This window comes from Anabrus simplex, chromosome X (assembly GCF_040414725.1).
Source record: "Anabrus simplex isolate iqAnaSimp1 chromosome X, ASM4041472v1, whole genome shotgun sequence".
Lineage (NCBI taxonomy): Eukaryota > Metazoa > Arthropoda > Insecta > Orthoptera > Tettigoniidae > Anabrus > Anabrus simplex.
In genome coordinates, this window is record NC_090279.1 from 26,525,883 (window position 1) to 26,542,879 (window position 16,997).

Below are 16,997 nucleotides of genomic sequence, written 5' to 3' on the forward strand. Positions count from 1 at the left end.
CAACTGCTATCTGCATTGTCGACTGACTACGACTGAGAAAGCTTCACTTCTAGCGCCCAGATAGCAGCACAACTTAGCTACCTCGCTGCTTAAATTCCAAGTCGACCGCTAGATAGCACACCATCACCAATTAGAGAATGTCCATGGAATCCTGAAGTTTGAATACACGGTGGGCCAGACAAGAAAATGGACACATAATCAATATGCATCGTATCATCGCGAAGATTAATTTTAAATCCATTACACCGTGGTTCTTCTTTACTAGCGATAGGTACCTTTATGAGGGGCCATTCACCTAGATTTTCGACCTCTTTAGACACAAAGCATAATCGATTCAAGGATGTGCTTTGGAAGCAGCTCCTTGGTCAGTATATACCATTCCTATAAGTTAGCTTCTGGATAGGTGCGTCATTTCGGAGCGGATCCGCTGATTGTTTTAAGTTCATAATAATTGTTCATCGTCGTGTTTATTTTTGTATTCGTAGGATTGATTATTGGAATTCTTCTTAATGTTTAATATTCGAGTTGGATCCGCTGATTATCTTGGTTTCGTATTAGTCCATTCATTATTCACAATCAAGATATGAATTCCGGTCAGAGGTTGAATATTTGGACTTTTAAATTGTTTTTACATTTCGTATCATTAGGGGCCAAGGAGCTAGATGCTAGGCCTCTTTAAACAATAATCATCATCACATCACGATATGGAGTATACTTGGCTAATTGTTACTCATGTTGCAGTTCCGTCATGAGGAAGGTAATCACTATACAGCTCAGGAGATTTCTGGGTGTGGCTGTTGTATGTTGAGTGCAGATTGAAGTATGTACACACGGCCGAGTAGTAAACAGTCCTCCCTCTGTTATACATAACGGAAAGAAGAGGTAAGCTGAGCCACAGCTTGTAGCAACACGTCATTCCACTCGACGGCCACAAGCGTTACCAGATTCCCACTTTCACGGCAGTTTCATTTTGCTACATCTTCAGAGCTACACCAACAAAGTGTTTTATGTTTCCTTTCAGGTAAATTTCTTGCCGCTTCGGATTGCTCTTCCATTTACTGGATGCCACACCTTCAGTACTCTACCGACCTTCATACGGACCGGATTCCTGGGAATGCCCCGCTCAGTTTCCGGTGGGACATAGGCAACTACTAACGATATTCGACCACGGCATACAGCCAGGACACCGGCCGTGAAAAGCTGAACCGAGAGTCTCAAAGAGATCAGGAAGCTCTGGAGTAGACAGTGGTGAAGTGACTGCCCGCATCACCAAGGACATCTTAAAATATCTTCCTTCCAACATATTGACACAAAACTCTAAATTCTCTTGGTTTCTTGCCTTTAGCTCCACATCTCCCTTGCTAGTGTCCTGGCCAGGCATAGTTCACCATCTTTCGGGTCCCAACGTGTACGCTCTGGGTGCGCCTCAACTCGCAATGGGAACGAGACGCCCCGGGAATGCGGAGCCGCACAGCAGCGCGGCCCATACTTCCCTCGGTCCGCACGAGGCGGGACCTTCACTTTCATTTCGCCTTTAGGTTTAGTGTGAACCCAATGACTCGCGCACAGGTTAGACTCCTTGGTCCGTGTTTCAGGACGGGTCGTGATATTACCCGAAGCTTTTGCGCCGCTGACGGGAGTCTACAAGATTTTTCTGTCCGAGGCATCCCCAAACCAACAGCTGAGCGGGGCCGGAGCCGGGCCGGAGGTCCGTCGTCCATGCCACGCGCCCTCGCTTGTCAGGGAAGCATGCCTCGAAGGGCGGCGAATCAACTCCGCGCACACATACCGTCGAGCCGTCGGCCGTCTGTCCGACGAACACGCCTTGTGACGCGGATGAACAGGCTACACACCCAGGCCTTAGACCGACACCCAACGGGTCGCGACGTCCAACGAGGGGAGAAGTGCGGCCCACCGACCTCCCCACCACTACCCGGCCGAGTAGAAACCCGTTACCACCCTGACGCCGGATGCTCCGTGCAGGGGGACGGGCCCATCTGGCCAAAGCAGGGGAAGAGGCGCGGATAAGGCTTGAATCTCCACGATTGAGGTATTTTCGGGTTTCTCACGTTTACCCCCGAACGGTTTCACGTACTCTTGAACTCTCTCTTCAATGTTCTTTTCAACTTTCCCTCACTCTACTTGTTCGCTATCGGTCTCGTGGTCATATTTAGCCTTAGATGGAGTTTACCACCCACTTAGGGCTGCACTCTCAAGCAACCCGACTCTAAGGAGAGATCCTCCCGGAAGCCGCAGCGGTTTCTACGGGTCTGGCACCCTCTGCGGAGCGTGGCCCCATTCAAGAACGACTTGAACTCGCCGCAGGTTCCCGGTTAAGTGGACCCTCCCAAACACCACATTTCCCGGCAGGGTGAACCTGCGAGATTCGGTGCTGGGCTCTTCCCTGTTCGCTCTCCGCTACTAAGGGAATCCTTGTTAGTTTCTTTTCCTCCGCTTAATAATATGCTTAAATTCGGCGGGTAGTCTCGCCTGCTCTGAGGTCGTGTTTGGTTTGTGCGTGTCGCACAAAATGTTCGGTCGCTGCACACACAGCACACACTTTCGAGCTTGGTCGCGGAGCAAGGGCGGCGAACCGGCGCCAGTAGACACAAAGACGCTGCGCGGACCAACCGTCCCGTCTCACACACTCTCAGTGGTGGTGTCGACCGGTCCAGATCCACCGGTGTGAAGCTCTTTTCAGGAGACGCGGTGGCGGCCGTGGCCGCACGAACCGCCACGCTCCCACTCTTCGAACGCAATGTCGCGTTCAGTTTTAGCAACCGACCCTCAGCCAGGCGTGGTCCGGGAACGGAATCCATCCAAATGGTGCCTTAAATGAAGACATCCAATTTTGACACAAAGTAGAGGCCCATTTCAACCAGGACCGATGTTCCTATCATAAGGGTATTGCTGACTTAATTTGACGATAAAGATCAGGGGGCTTGATAGCCTATTATCATTGTCGCTGAGCTGGCTGCGGTTGGAGTTCTGGCCACGGAATTCGGGAGTTATACGAAGTACGTCCAGAAAGTAAGTTCCGTTTGGTAATAAAACTAAATTGTGTACAGACACAGAAAAAATATTTATTGCACAAAATTCCACAACTCTTAAACTACTTTTCCCATAACTGCCGAAATTTTGCAGACATTTGTCATAGCGCGGCACACGTTTTTGTATACCTTCTTCATAGAAGTTTGCCGCCTGTGTCTTCAACCAGTTGGAAACATTTTCTTTCAGCACTAATTGTAAACCTGCGGTTTTCCCGGATCTTGTCATCAATCGCGTGAACCAGTTCTTCTGTAACCAAAAATGGACGCCCACTTCGTTCTTCATCGTGCACGTCACTACGTCCTTCATTGAACTGTCGGACCCACCTTCTCACCATTGAATCACTCATCGCATTTTGCCCGTAAACGTCGCAAATTTGCCGATAAATTTCAATTGGTTTCACTTTCCTAGCATTCAGAAAACGAATCACAGATCTGATTTCACAAGTGGCGGGATGTTCAATCAACACCGACATTGTAAACAAGCACAACAAAGCGTACGTGGCTGACAGCGATCTCAAAATGGCACACGCTTCTTCTCCTTGATACAGAGCGTCTACCGTGCATGTGCGGACCTGCGATCGCAGCGCTGCAGCGGAGATAAATTGAAACGGAACTTACATTCTGGGCGTGCCTCGTAAAATGAAGACATCCTCTGGTTCGGATTCCACATTACACTAGAAACCCTTGGTCATGATCAAGGTATATATGTTCATGAAAGACAGGAAGTTTCTTTGCAGAAGAGACTAATTCATCTTGGTGTTGCTTTATTCCCAGTTGTCCAGAGACTTCTTTGGTTACATGGTAAATTGACTATACTATATGATATTGGTCTGGATGGAAAAGATATACGAAACGTTGCCAACCTGTATTAACATCACTTCGCATCTCTTAAGGTTGATAACACCAACGCCTGTGCTATTGAAATAAAGCAAGGGATGAGGTTCTGTTATAACTGCACTCCTCTTCAATAACTTCTATGAAAGAGTGCTTTTCTGATATCAGTATTGTTAATGGAATCGTAATAAATAATCTGCCATATGCGGATGATACCCTTCGGTTTGCAATAAGTGCTGAAGGTCCAGAGATATTAGCGAACTGTGTGGTCAAACAGAGTTGTGCGTTTAAACACGAAAAATACTAACTTAATGATCGTAAGAAAACATGTTCAACCTATAAACTTGAGAGAAGCGGACACATCACTAAAGCAAGTCCAGTACTTTAGGTCTCTCACCTGCGTACTTGATCACAGCTTGAGCAGTCCTGTTGAAACTGGGTCCAAAGGACTGCCTTCAAGAGATTTATTTAAATCCTCTGTAACAGGGACTTCATTTTCTCCGTCCATGTTTACTTCGGTGTTGTGTATCTCCTGTCTTACTTAATGTTCTTGAGGCCTGAACACCATCCTTTGAGATGTGAGGCTAAAGTACTCCGAGCTGGAGGTCACGTACAATATCATTCGAAATTATGAGGTAGTGCAGTGGTTTATACGTTTAGAGAATTATATGTTAAAACCAAATCCATCAAAAACCCAGATCCATGCTTTTCACGTGAGGAATGAAGAAGCATCTTGAAACTTGCAGGTCAAGTAGATGGGAGAGCTACTGGAACACAGTGATACACCTATGTACCTGTGGCCACACTTTGCAGGTATCACTGCGCCAACTCCGAGGCAAAACTCCTCTCTCACGATGCTTTGACATGATCAGGCAGGGCTGCTCATCCAGCTCGCCTGAAACTTGCGAAACTTGAATAGAAGTTGCTCCGTAACTACGGAAAGCCCTGGGCGACGTGGAAGTCTTCAAAGAGACTGCGAATTGCGACAACGTAAAGAATAACATCCACCTGATACTAGTGCTCATATCTGGCACTAGGCAGCACCACTGTACTATGTATAATCTCTCTTGTAATTTTTACTGTATTATGCGACTGACTCAAATAAATAAATGCCCTCCTTCAGTTTATCTCAAATATATACTTTAAGGAAAGAGGTGTAGGAGAAGAAGGAGAAAATCTTGGCTACGGACTGTACGAGAATGGTATGGACTCAGTACCCCAACTTGCTGAGGACAAGGGTCTGATCGCCCCGATGACAGCCGACATATGGTAAGGATATTGTAGAAGAAGAAGAAGATGAATCATTGCTAGATTTATATTGTGAATATATCTGTACAACGTAGAATGGAATAAGCCTGAATTATTCCGCCCCGTGTGGCTTAAATATATTTTAATAATAGACATGGCCTAACAGTCACTGCTGAATGTTTCATACGGCACAGCGACACACGGCGCACTTCCGTCTCGGAATCCCAGAGAAACAGTGCTTCGCGATGGCGTGGTGGAACATGAACCACGTTTCATATCTAAGTCTAATTCACGGACTAAAATGTTCGACGTTCTAATAGAGATAAAATATGAGGATCATGAAGTATTTAATGTGCAAATGTACAACGTACAGTATGATAAATATATGATGCACAGTATTGTAGTACCAGTATAGAGTACCGGTAATATACAGCGTTTCCTTCCTCATTACGCGCTTACAGTGGTACTAAAAGGAATCAATGTTTCCGTTAAATGCACATTCAAACAGTAACTAATGTGAATAATTATAAAATGATTAACGAAATATATAAAACAGTTCAACATAGTTATTCTATGTATACGTAATCCAGTTGCAAAAGCAGTCTAAGTAAGTGGACCAACTTGAATTATTATAAAATGAGTAATTAAATCTCAGAAGAGCCCAAGATCGGTATTATGTGTATAGTAACAGACTTGGTTTATTCCAGTTTAAAATTTTACTTCAAATTGAAGTTTTAAAAAATAATTTTAGAAACATTTGCACTTGGCAAACGGAAGCGACTTTCTCTTATAATATGACCCTGCTTTGAGAACAATACTGTAGTGTTTCCGTGTGAAAGACCTTACATTGTGGAGTGCATTGTTATTTTAATCACTTGACTCGCGATTCGGAATATAAAGAGTCTCGGTTTATCTTCAGGACAATGCCACGCGGAGTGTTTCTATTGTGGCGAGGAGATGAACAAAGCACCGTTACTGTTTCAAAGCTGTGCTGTTCCGAAGCATCGATGTAGCTGACGTGTGTGGGTTCCTGTTCACTCGACACGACACACGAAGTGATCTCAATGCTTCGAAACAGTGAAGACTTGATGCGTTGATTGCGTCGGCACAGTGTTTCGAAGCCTACTGGGCCTACGGTATAAATGTAAGGTAATCTAGAGGCACCTTCTCTGAAATATAAATGCAAATTTTTCGCCTATGAACATTCAGAGTGGATGGCAGATGTTCATTCATCCCTGTAGCTTGTACCGTCACGCAGGAGTGTTGGCAGATATCCACCTCGTTAACACGGGGCGCATGACTGTACCTCCAAGTGTTTCGTCGTAGATAAGTACAGAAATATTACGGCAATCACCTCACAACACGATGGCAGCTGCTTTAAAATTGGAGCTATATTTCTTTCTCTTCTACTCTTTCTTTTCAAATATTAAATTTTACACTTTGCTAAACAAATAACGATTCAGGCACAGATCTGGCTTGTTAGCTTGGGTACAATGTTGGCAAAATTAGATAACAATAAATTAACAATATGAGCATGAAGCTCCCTAATTACAATTTTTAAATCAGCGCTACTGATCCTTTCAATCAACTGTCAAGGAGACGGATCTTCCAATTTCTACATCAGGGGAAGAGCTTTTTGTTCTACAAATTCACATTTTTGTAGACTATTCTCGAAATTTACAAGTTCCTGGCCTATCCAGGCACAACCTACATTTAACAGAATGAAACAGTACTCACTGTCCTAACTGCTCAACAGTCTAACTGCCTAAAAATGAAGTGAATGATGTTAATTCTAACAGGGGTAACAAGTACCCATCCTACCTGACCTTTGGTAAAAACAAAAGGTAAAGTTACTGGCCGAAGATCGAAATGGTAAGGAGGCGAACACATTCACTACTTGATATTTACATGAAATTCTTAAAACCCTCTTTGGGCTTACGGACCGACGTTAGAGAGGTGACTACATGCAGAAAATATTTAAGTTACAGAAATGCTAGGTGGATTTTAACGGTTACAAAATAATGGTCACCTCAATGTCAACTTGAGAGGGAATACGAGAGAGTTACTCACTCTCTATTCTCTGATTATGGTTCAGTTCTTTTGACTTGTTTGAATTTTACAATTAAAGTTTGAAATATACATTTGACAAAATAAAAGTTACATTACTAGACGTTTGAAACTTTCCTCTCAAGCTAGCTCTCAAAACTATAACATAGTTAAGACGAAACTGCCATTATCTCGAGCTTGTGGACCTCCAGAAGATGGACGAGGGAGCCTCCGTTAGGTACACGCTCTAGACTGGAGCGGTCATCAGCCCTCGGCTTTTATAGCGGAGAGGAAAATCCAGAAAATTCTGGGCCAAGGCCCTGACACACCCCAAATTCTTATTGGTTAATTTAATAAATATCAGAAAATTTTTGATTGGTCGATAAATATATATACAACATTTTTCAGCGGCCAACGCTTTAAGCGTGTGGGAAGAGATAGCAGTGTTGATAACCTTTGAACATCTAAAACAAACACTAAATATTCCAGTTTAGGAAACTTTAACGCACAAAATTTATCCTGAATTTTAATAGTTCATCTTCACCCCAGAGGGCACGACATAAGTCGACAGTAGTGACATATGTCCAGAAACGTTCACACTATTTCCGAAATGGGTTTCAGATTTCATGATCTTCATGGACTTCTACAAGTCACTACTTTCAAATGTACGAGTCGGGCATACCTCTGGTACAGTAACCATGGCGTACCTCTGGTACAGTAACCATGGCACCAGTGATGTGTCGTACATGTGGATTTGACTCTTGTTTGCGATCTGATGCTCTTCCCGAGGCCAAGGCTACGCGATGGAATGTACCGGTAATCCCTATTGCGTGTTGGTAGTAGTGCGTAAATATGAAGAGGAAAATTCTGCGATAAACACAAACACCCAGTCACCGAGCGTGAACCAAGACCAATTACAATATTATGAGACTTGAATGCATATATTAGCGGCTCTAGCGGCATTAGCACACACACACAAGTTTAAACTGCCAATGCCCACACAGTGTACGAAATTGATCTATGTATTTCATTTTAGAGTATGTTAGCTACATTACGAAAAACAAAGCAAAACTAAAAATCCAGAGGAAAAGTGTTCCACAAAAAAAAAAAGAAATACAGGGATGCCACCTGTAGATTACATTGGTCAGTATAGTTACAATTTGTAGCCTGCTGGTAGCCTACTTTCAATTGCGAACACAGCTGCTGCTCCTAACGCATATTGGACTGTCGCGGCTGCTGGGCTGGTTTAGATCCTTGGTAAGGGTCAAAGGCTACGAGGTAAGCAAATCGCGTAGGAATTGATCACAGTTTAAGTCCGAACCTTAGAGGTTACCCCTTGCTTGGTGCTGTGACTGCTGGAATAGGAAACCATAGCTTCATCCACTGCAAGATCACTTGAACCGATTCCCTCAAATTGCTGCCCTAAGTTTTGATTAAGAAATTTGAAGTATCTTTGTACCTTGCTATGTTCGTATGTTTTCCAGATGCGTTTTGCCAGTCAAAAATAGTACAGTGATATAAAACCGTATGCCATCTGAATTTATGTCTAACATATGGTTCCTGTGCACAACGTATAGTTTTGACATTTTCACAATGAGATTCTTCTTCTGCAATGAACAGTAACTCAAAACATTGAACTGGAGACAGTTGCGGTCCGTCATATTCTGAAGGTTCCTCATGCCCGTCCCTCACCCAATCGGAAAATAAAATTCTCCTCCGTAGCTGCCCACAACTTATTGTAGTTTCCTTAGAAGGTGCTCGTTTATTTTTCCCAAAAAAACCAGGCGCCTGCTTCATTTCATTAGAAGTTACCGGCGTACCATCATCTGCTGATATATTTATTTCCATTGTCAATCTCAACATTCTACCGGGAAGGGGATTGAGATCGATAGAATTAGTTGCCTCATCGCAACTTCTCTCATCTGTAATATACCTGTCATTTTGTAGAAACATAGTAATATCATCTATAGATCTATAGATCTTCCAACATTTCTAGTACCTCATTCAATGTCAGACTGAAAAGGGAGAGAAAACATGAACTGAATATCAGATACTATTCATAACTGAAACTGAACAAAAGTGCCTACTTGATGTGACCAATGACACATATAGGTAACATCATGCCTTTCATATCAATAACACATGTTTAAATTATAATATTATGCTTAAGAATGTATCACTTTCATTTCTGACCCTTTAAGCAATATACAAGCATAAACTGCAAAATATAATTACATTTTATCACACGCTTTCCATGCCATAATAACGCGCAGTTGATTCTCCTCTTCAATCCAGTCTGTTACCTCTTGTACTTGACCGTGAGCTGACTGACCAGTGCAGTTTGCGAATTTAAAATGTTCCATTTCAAATCCCAAGACCTTTCTTTGAGTACTTCCAACAGGCAGAGAAGTTCAAACAGGAAATTTGATTAATATTAGGTCTCACCTGTAGGTGACATTGGGCTTTGACAGATTAAGAAAGGATTTCAGCTTCGTCATTCCACAAAGAGAAATGCATTTTACTGAATGATTCCTTTTTGATAACTCGTTGAGAACTTGCTTCACAATTTGTTACTCCAAATGTAATGTAGACTAATAGACCGCCTCAATCTTGATTCGCAGTGTAGCTTTTTCCTTCACTTTTGAAGGGAATTCGACGATGGACACTTTATAGGTCAGCGGGATGGGTTTTTAAGGTTGATACAGTCACTGGGTTCTTAACCAAAATTTCCGAGCTATGAATCTCTGTGGAGCATGGTAAGAATTATGAAATGAAAAATCGTGTACCTGTTGTTCGAAACCGACATAAATCTGTAGCTCTCAAGGTTATCACTCCCTTCAGCAAAAGCAATAAGATACGTAAGAGACTAACATCATCACCCTAAATCGAATTGGTGAGAGGAGATCGATTTGGCTAAATTTGATTAGAGGGAGAGATAAAACGATATACACCCAGCACTTGTTCAGCATATGTAGCAAGTAGGCCAAGGTGTGAATATGACAGGCAGATTAGAGCAGAAGTAGGGTGAAGCAGTTATGTACAATTAAAAGGTTGGTACAGAATAAGATGGCATCAAACCATTCTATGGGCTGATGACTCAAACAAAAACAACAACAAATGTAGAACGAGATAGCGGGCTTTTCGGCACATGTGTTGAAGAGTAGAGGTGACAATGTTCAGAAATTATGGAGGACTCCATCGCAATGGTTTGGTGACTGCCCGGACCCTACCCATCCAGACCAGTGGTCTCGTCAGTAGCCAGACTAGTGGTCTTGTCACTACCCAGACTAGTGGTCTTGTCACTATCCTGACCAGTGGTCTTGTCACTAGGCCGACCAGTGGTCTTTTCACTAGCCATACCAGTGGTGATGTAACGTAGGGTACTAGAATCCTGGGGGCAGCTTCCCAGCTTTAAACTAGTACTATGCCCCCCACCCCCTCCCCAGATCGCCTTGGTAAGTAGTCATCCCTAAGCTTTTCTCACCAGCCGGACCTAACCCATCCAGCCAAATGGTCTTGTAAAGATTCCTAAGTTGGCAGCCTTGTTTCGCCACTGTTCGAGTCACGCTATATTGTACCTGTTCGTGAATGGTGGAAATGGAGATGTGTTTACACATAACCATCTTAATATATTCATTGGGCTGTATAAAATAAACCCATTCATCTTGTTGTTGTAAATTATCCTGTGCCTTTCGTCGGAAGGAAGATGATCGGGATCTCCTTAAGTGTTCTTCACACAACATTGATCGAGGATGGCATTCAGCCTACCAGTAAATATTGGCTGCATTGAATTTTGCACAAGTTGCTTCATAAATTGTGTTTCTCCAGATGGCATATCATCTCAGTTCTTGTATGAATGATATGTAGTTGGCGCAGAATGAGTGTTGTCCTTTAGTAAGTTTGCAACACAGTAAGAAGCTGAACCACAGCTTATAATTTACGTTTGTTATACTGAGTAGCGCTGCTTTAAGGGCTCATTTGTTCATAGGCTGTCTGAACTTGGCTCCTTACTCTTTATATTTCCTCCATATTATTCTCTTGGAATCCTGAATGTTAACTGTGAATTATTCGGTTTTAGAAAACAAGACGGCAGGAAGTGGGTACTTTAGGTGTGATTCAACTTTTGTTGTAATTTTCATAATGAATTGATTATAATTTTTACGTTAACTTAGTTTAATTAATGAATTAACCTTTCCCGCAGTATCAAAAATGTGTTTGGAATAAAGAAATGGGTATAAACAAATTAACTTAAATTAATATGACATGCATTGCGAGTTTTTAGAAGTCTACTCAATAATCTCGTATGGTAAAGTACAATCAATCATGAAGTTTATTGTCTTAACTTACATTTCCATACCTTCGTCTAGGGATTCAGTGCCACAAACAAGACAAGTCATGAAGGTATGTAATATATATGTAACATGTATCACTCAAATGTCGTCCTTCTCCATATCATGCCAATATTATATGTTATTTACATGTAACAATACTTAACTGGCAAACTCGTGCCAGTGTATATGCTTCATAGGGATTTAGAGAAGAGGTGAAGCTCGTTATTTAATGAAACCGATCTCCGCTGGCAATAGTTCCCCTATACATGACAGCTTACACTGATAAAGAGAAGGATCATGGTGGAGCATAGCTATCCACGGGCTTTTGTCTCTCTGTGTCTCTGCTCGTCTGATAGCGATCACGTGATTTTATTGGTACAAATTGAAACATACAAAGCTCGGCGTTTCCATGGCATGGTGTAGCTGGTCTGAGCGCAGTTGCTGTTGCTGAATCAAAATGAACAGGAATGCTGAGAGACATGTTAATTTGCAAAGTAGGGATGAGACCCTGGCTATGGGAGCTTTCCAATAAAGGCATAGAGTGAAGTGTAAAAGCACCCTTAACTGTTCGTTGGACAACCGCTGATGTATCCGAAAAAGTCACCTTCCCTTATTCCACCTTCTCATATGTTTGGATGGGCACTGAACAGCTGTTACTTCATTTTGAAACACTGACACGGACTGATGTCCATCAAAATGAGCGGCGCAATGCAACATGCCTTCTTCCTAAGATTCCTGTAGATTGTGGAACATGTGTATGAACACTGGTTGCTGCAGACAGTCTTCTCTCGTAATTCAAGTGCATAGAGTCGTCTGACTGGAGAACAAATTCTTTCAGCACATTCCATATTTAGGTGTCTACACGCGTGATATCTGGAGTACCGAACAAAGGACCATGGTGAGGTAACACGTGCTGTACCAAAGGACATAGACATGTGACCCCGTGGACACCTTTCATGTTACAATGACAAATCTTGATGTTCATAGCTTGTGTGTAATTTCATCATTGTTTGTTTGTTTTACCCCAGACTGTATTTGTTAGTTTTTTGCTGAAGTTGTGGCGACCCTGCGATTGAAACTGATCCACACGTTCATATTTATCCACAGCTCTACGTACTTCTGAATGCTACAGTTATTGCGAGAGAAGCAATTAGCTCTGTGACACGTGACCTAGGTGTGTATCAGCCATGACGAACTCAAATTCATATAACATGACCCGAAGGCCACAAACGAGGTCTCATTTATACCAGAAGTTAAGTGCACAGGTCAAACGAATTCAGCTGTGGGATCAGAGAAATCCCGCAGTCATGCACAAATCTATCAAGGTTCGTACGATACGAGTGGAAACTAGCACCGATACAGTCAACAGATGGCGAATTACATAAAAATGCAGCGCACAAACACAGAAGTATCATCAACATATCATAATCTCAATAACCACAAGAAAAAACATGCAGTCCATTCATACTGCCGAGGGAACAACACATATCAATCACATACATATCACTGAACAAATATTACGAAAGAATACCCATGCCTGGAGTATCTTAACTCAAAGAAAGGAGAAGGATGGTAGTACAGGGTAAGTTTGAAGCGTTTAAAGACTTTTCTGTACGTCAAAAACGCTACTCCGATATGCGTGGAGTCAATTTTTTTATATTCTTCTCTCAAAGCAAAAACCAACGATTCGAGTCTAGGAGATAAAATTAATATCTCGTCGGAAAGATACGACCATCAGTGCCCAACATCGATGGACCTGCCCTCTCTATTACTCTATTATAATCATGGAAGTTGTCAAGTCATCCAAGGTGAGGCCAGAAGAGGCCATTAGCAATAACCAAACAGTGATATTTAGGAATTTGCCATGCAGATATGGCTCAAAGCTTACACTGATAAACAGAGGGATCATGGTGGATCAGAGCTATCCACGGGCTCTTGTCTCTCAGTGCCTCTGCTCGTCGGATAGTGATCACATGATTTCATTAGTACAAATTGAAACATACAAAGCTGGGAGTTTCCATGGCTGGTCTGAGCGCAGTTGCTGTTGCTGTATCAGAATGGACAGCAATGCTGGGAGACATGTTAATTAGCAAAGTATAGATGAGATACTGGCTATGAGAGCTTTCCAATAAAGGCTTATAGGGAAGTGTAAAAACACCCTCAACAGTTCGTTGGACAACGCGCTGATGTATCCGAAAAAGTCGCCTTCGCTCATTCCACATCATAATGTGTTTGGATAGGCAGTGAACAGCTGTTACTTCATTTTGGAACACTAGCACGGACTTATACACACTTCCCTGTGCAACTCCGTCAAAATATGCGGCCCAATGCAACACGCCTTGTTCATAAGATTCCTGTAGATGGTGGAACATGTGTACGAGCAGTGGTTACTGCAGACAGTCTTCTCTCGTAATTCATGCGCATTCCTAGATAGAGTTGTCTTACTGGAAAACGAATTCTTTCAGTACGTCCCATTTGTAGGTGTCTATAGGTGTGAAATCCGGAATACCGAACAAAGGACCATTGAGAGGTAAGACGTGCTGTACCAAGGCACATAGACATGTGACTCCCTGGACACCTTTCATGTTACAATGACAAATCTGATGTTCATAGCTTGTTTGTAATTTCAGCATTGTTTGTTTCTTTCTACTCAAAATGTATTTGTTAGTTCTTTTATGTCTGAAGTTGTCTACCAAGTGATTGAGACTGATCCACACGTCCATCTTATAGGTTTTTTACACAACTCTACGCACTTGTGAATGCAACAGTCATTGCGAGAGAAGCAATTAGCTCTGTGACACGTGACCTAGCTGTGTACCGGCCATCACTTCCTGCAGCTTGTCACACCATCTCTTCTCCGTATAACTTGGAAGGAGTGATAAGGTAAGTCTGTAAGGCTTCGTGGCCTTATTAAATTTCATACCATTAATGTTTTCCTCCTTAGAAATTGAGTCTAACCATCGTCGTCTTAGTCTGCTACTTCACTTACCCTCTATGACTGAGTCCATTATTCCCCTCAATAACACATCATCCTCCATTCGCCTTACATGATCCCAAAAATACGCAGGTTTACACATTTATTGAATGAGTTCATTCATAATTTGGCCTTTATCTCCCTTCATTCTGAATAATCTCCTACCATGTCCCCACCTGTATGTACCAGCAATCATTCTCACTCATTTCATGTATGTTACTTAAAACCCATAAATAAGATTCCCCACTTCCACCAACTTTACTCCCTTGCAGCAATGTTCCTCTGAAAACAGACCGATGTAGTGATACTGCCTCACAACTGCGAGCTACTTGCAGTAACTTTTCACAAGCAGGGCCGTGACTCACAGTTTTCTCGAGATGTCCACTCCTATTCTGTAGCAACTGGTATCCAGAGTCTCAGTTCCATTTACCAGGTCATTCATCTGTTGTCCCTGATTCACAAACTGACTACAGTAACCTACACCACGAACTATTATTATTCATATAAATTTTATACCATGGTAACAGGTTTAAAACTTAGTAGGATAACTGCAAGGACTCTGTAGAAAGTAGGCCTAATTTTCACAAGCTCACAATTCAGTAAAAGTTGTTGTTAAAATACTGAGTATCCGTTCCCATTAGAAATATTGAAATCAAATGATCATCATGCCAAAATTTATATTAAATTGTTGTGTATTCTCAGAGCAAGTTCAGTTTGTTCAGAACGGTTGTTTGAGGCGAAGTATTCTCTTCTCTTGCGTGTATACTTGATTTTATTGTAAACAAACTTTTGAGTGTCTGTAGATAATTCTCGATGCTCGTTCTGAAGGTTTATTTATTTATTTAATCGTATGGTGATTATAACTACAAATTTATAAGTCGAGGTCCAAGTATTTCAGCCACTCTGCAGCACTTTCTGAAAGATGAAACAGGTCGCTGGGGCTTCCGGAGTAGGCATGAAGAGGGCAGCGCAGGATCACATGGTCCATGGTCTGCTCCTCTTCATTGCATTCACATATTGGAGAAACCATCCAATCCCACTTATGGCGTAAGAAATTGCAGCGTCCATGCCCAGTTCTCAGTCTGTTGAGGCGACACCATAGTTTTCTTGGGAGGTCGAATCCCTTCATTTTCAGGGTTGGATTTAGGTCATGAGCATTTGTTCCAGATGTTGAAATTGACCACTCATCCCGCCAGCTCTCGTTTAGATTAAAATTATCCCTCAAGAGTCGGCCAGTGAGTATAATTGCTGGTCTCCTGGATCGAAGTCGTCGTGGCGATGGCTAAAAAAATTTCTGGTGAACTGGTAATGAGGGAGATGACCAGATCTTCTTTCCTTCTCTCAGCAGAGCTTCCTTTCTCCTCAGGTGAGGTGGGGGGATATGACTAAGTACGGGTAACCAGTGGTGAGGTGTTGACTTTACAGTACCAGTTATGCAGAGCATGGTATCATTCAACTTAGTATCCACTTTATGCACATGTGCACTTTCCAGCCATACTGGGGCACAGTATTCCGCTGCAGAGTAGACAAGACTGATACCCGTTAATCGTACGCAGTCAGCCGAGGCACAAAACTTGTGCAGGATGTTATTCCTTGTAGCGATTTTGTGAGAGAGCTTGGTGAGATGTTCTTTGTAGCTCAGAGTTCTGTCCAGTGTGACTCCTAGATATTTCGGGAACGGGTTGTACTTTAGTTTCTCACCAAGGAATAAGACAGATGGCTCATAGTTTGCGAGTCGGTTGCTGAGATGAAAACATGAAACCTCGATCTCAGAAGCACTTGGGATCAAATGCCAAGACTTGAACAATGTTGCCATTTTGACCAAGTCTGCTGAAAGAATGCCTTCTCCATCCTCGAAATTTCTGCTTTGAGCTACCAATGCAATATCGTCTGCATAGATGAACTTAGTAGCTGTGGTTGGTGGTAAGTCATGGATGTATAGGTTGAAGAGAACTGCGGCCAATACTGATCCCTGTGGCAGACCGTTATTTAATTTTCTTTTGCGACTTTTAGAATCACCTAGGAATACTACAAACTCTCTCTCACAGAGCATGTTGGAAATTAGGTTTGCAATTTCGAAGCAGGGAATTACTCCCAGCACCTTAAGAATTAGTCCATGTCGCCAGACAGTATCATATGCACTTGTCGGATCAATAAAGACAGCTGTTGATTTTAACTTCTTTTGGAAGCGTGCCTCGATGAGAGTGGTAAGAGACAAAACTTGATCAGTGCAGCTACGATTTCCTCTGAAACCAGCTTGCTCCGGGGGAATTACAGCGTCAATGAGTGGTGCTATCCTAGATCTGGGCCAGCAGCCTTACCGGTTTTCAGCATTTTGATAGCAGCTTCAACTTCCTGAATAGAGAATGGTCTACACAGTTCCTCATTCGTCTTTGTTCCATGTTTGAGCTCGGTGAGCTTACGTTTCACAGTTTTCGTATGGCATTTATCTCTCTTGTCTCAGGTGACTTCAACCATTCTATTTGCAATGGCATCTGGACTCAAGTTAGTGCA

General features: G+C 42.5%; 1 long non-coding RNA gene across 1 annotated transcript in view; it reads left to right on the top strand.

The window, feature by feature from the left end:
- LOC136886194 (uncharacterized) overlaps positions 1–16,997 on the top strand; it is a 35,451-nt gene that overhangs the window by 6,647 nt on the left and 11,807 nt on the right. The window contains exon 2 of the long non-coding RNA XR_010861737.2: positions 14,240–14,392. This is a non-coding gene — a long non-coding RNA (uncharacterized lncRNA). The remainder of the gene's footprint in view (positions 1–14,239; positions 14,393–16,997) is intronic.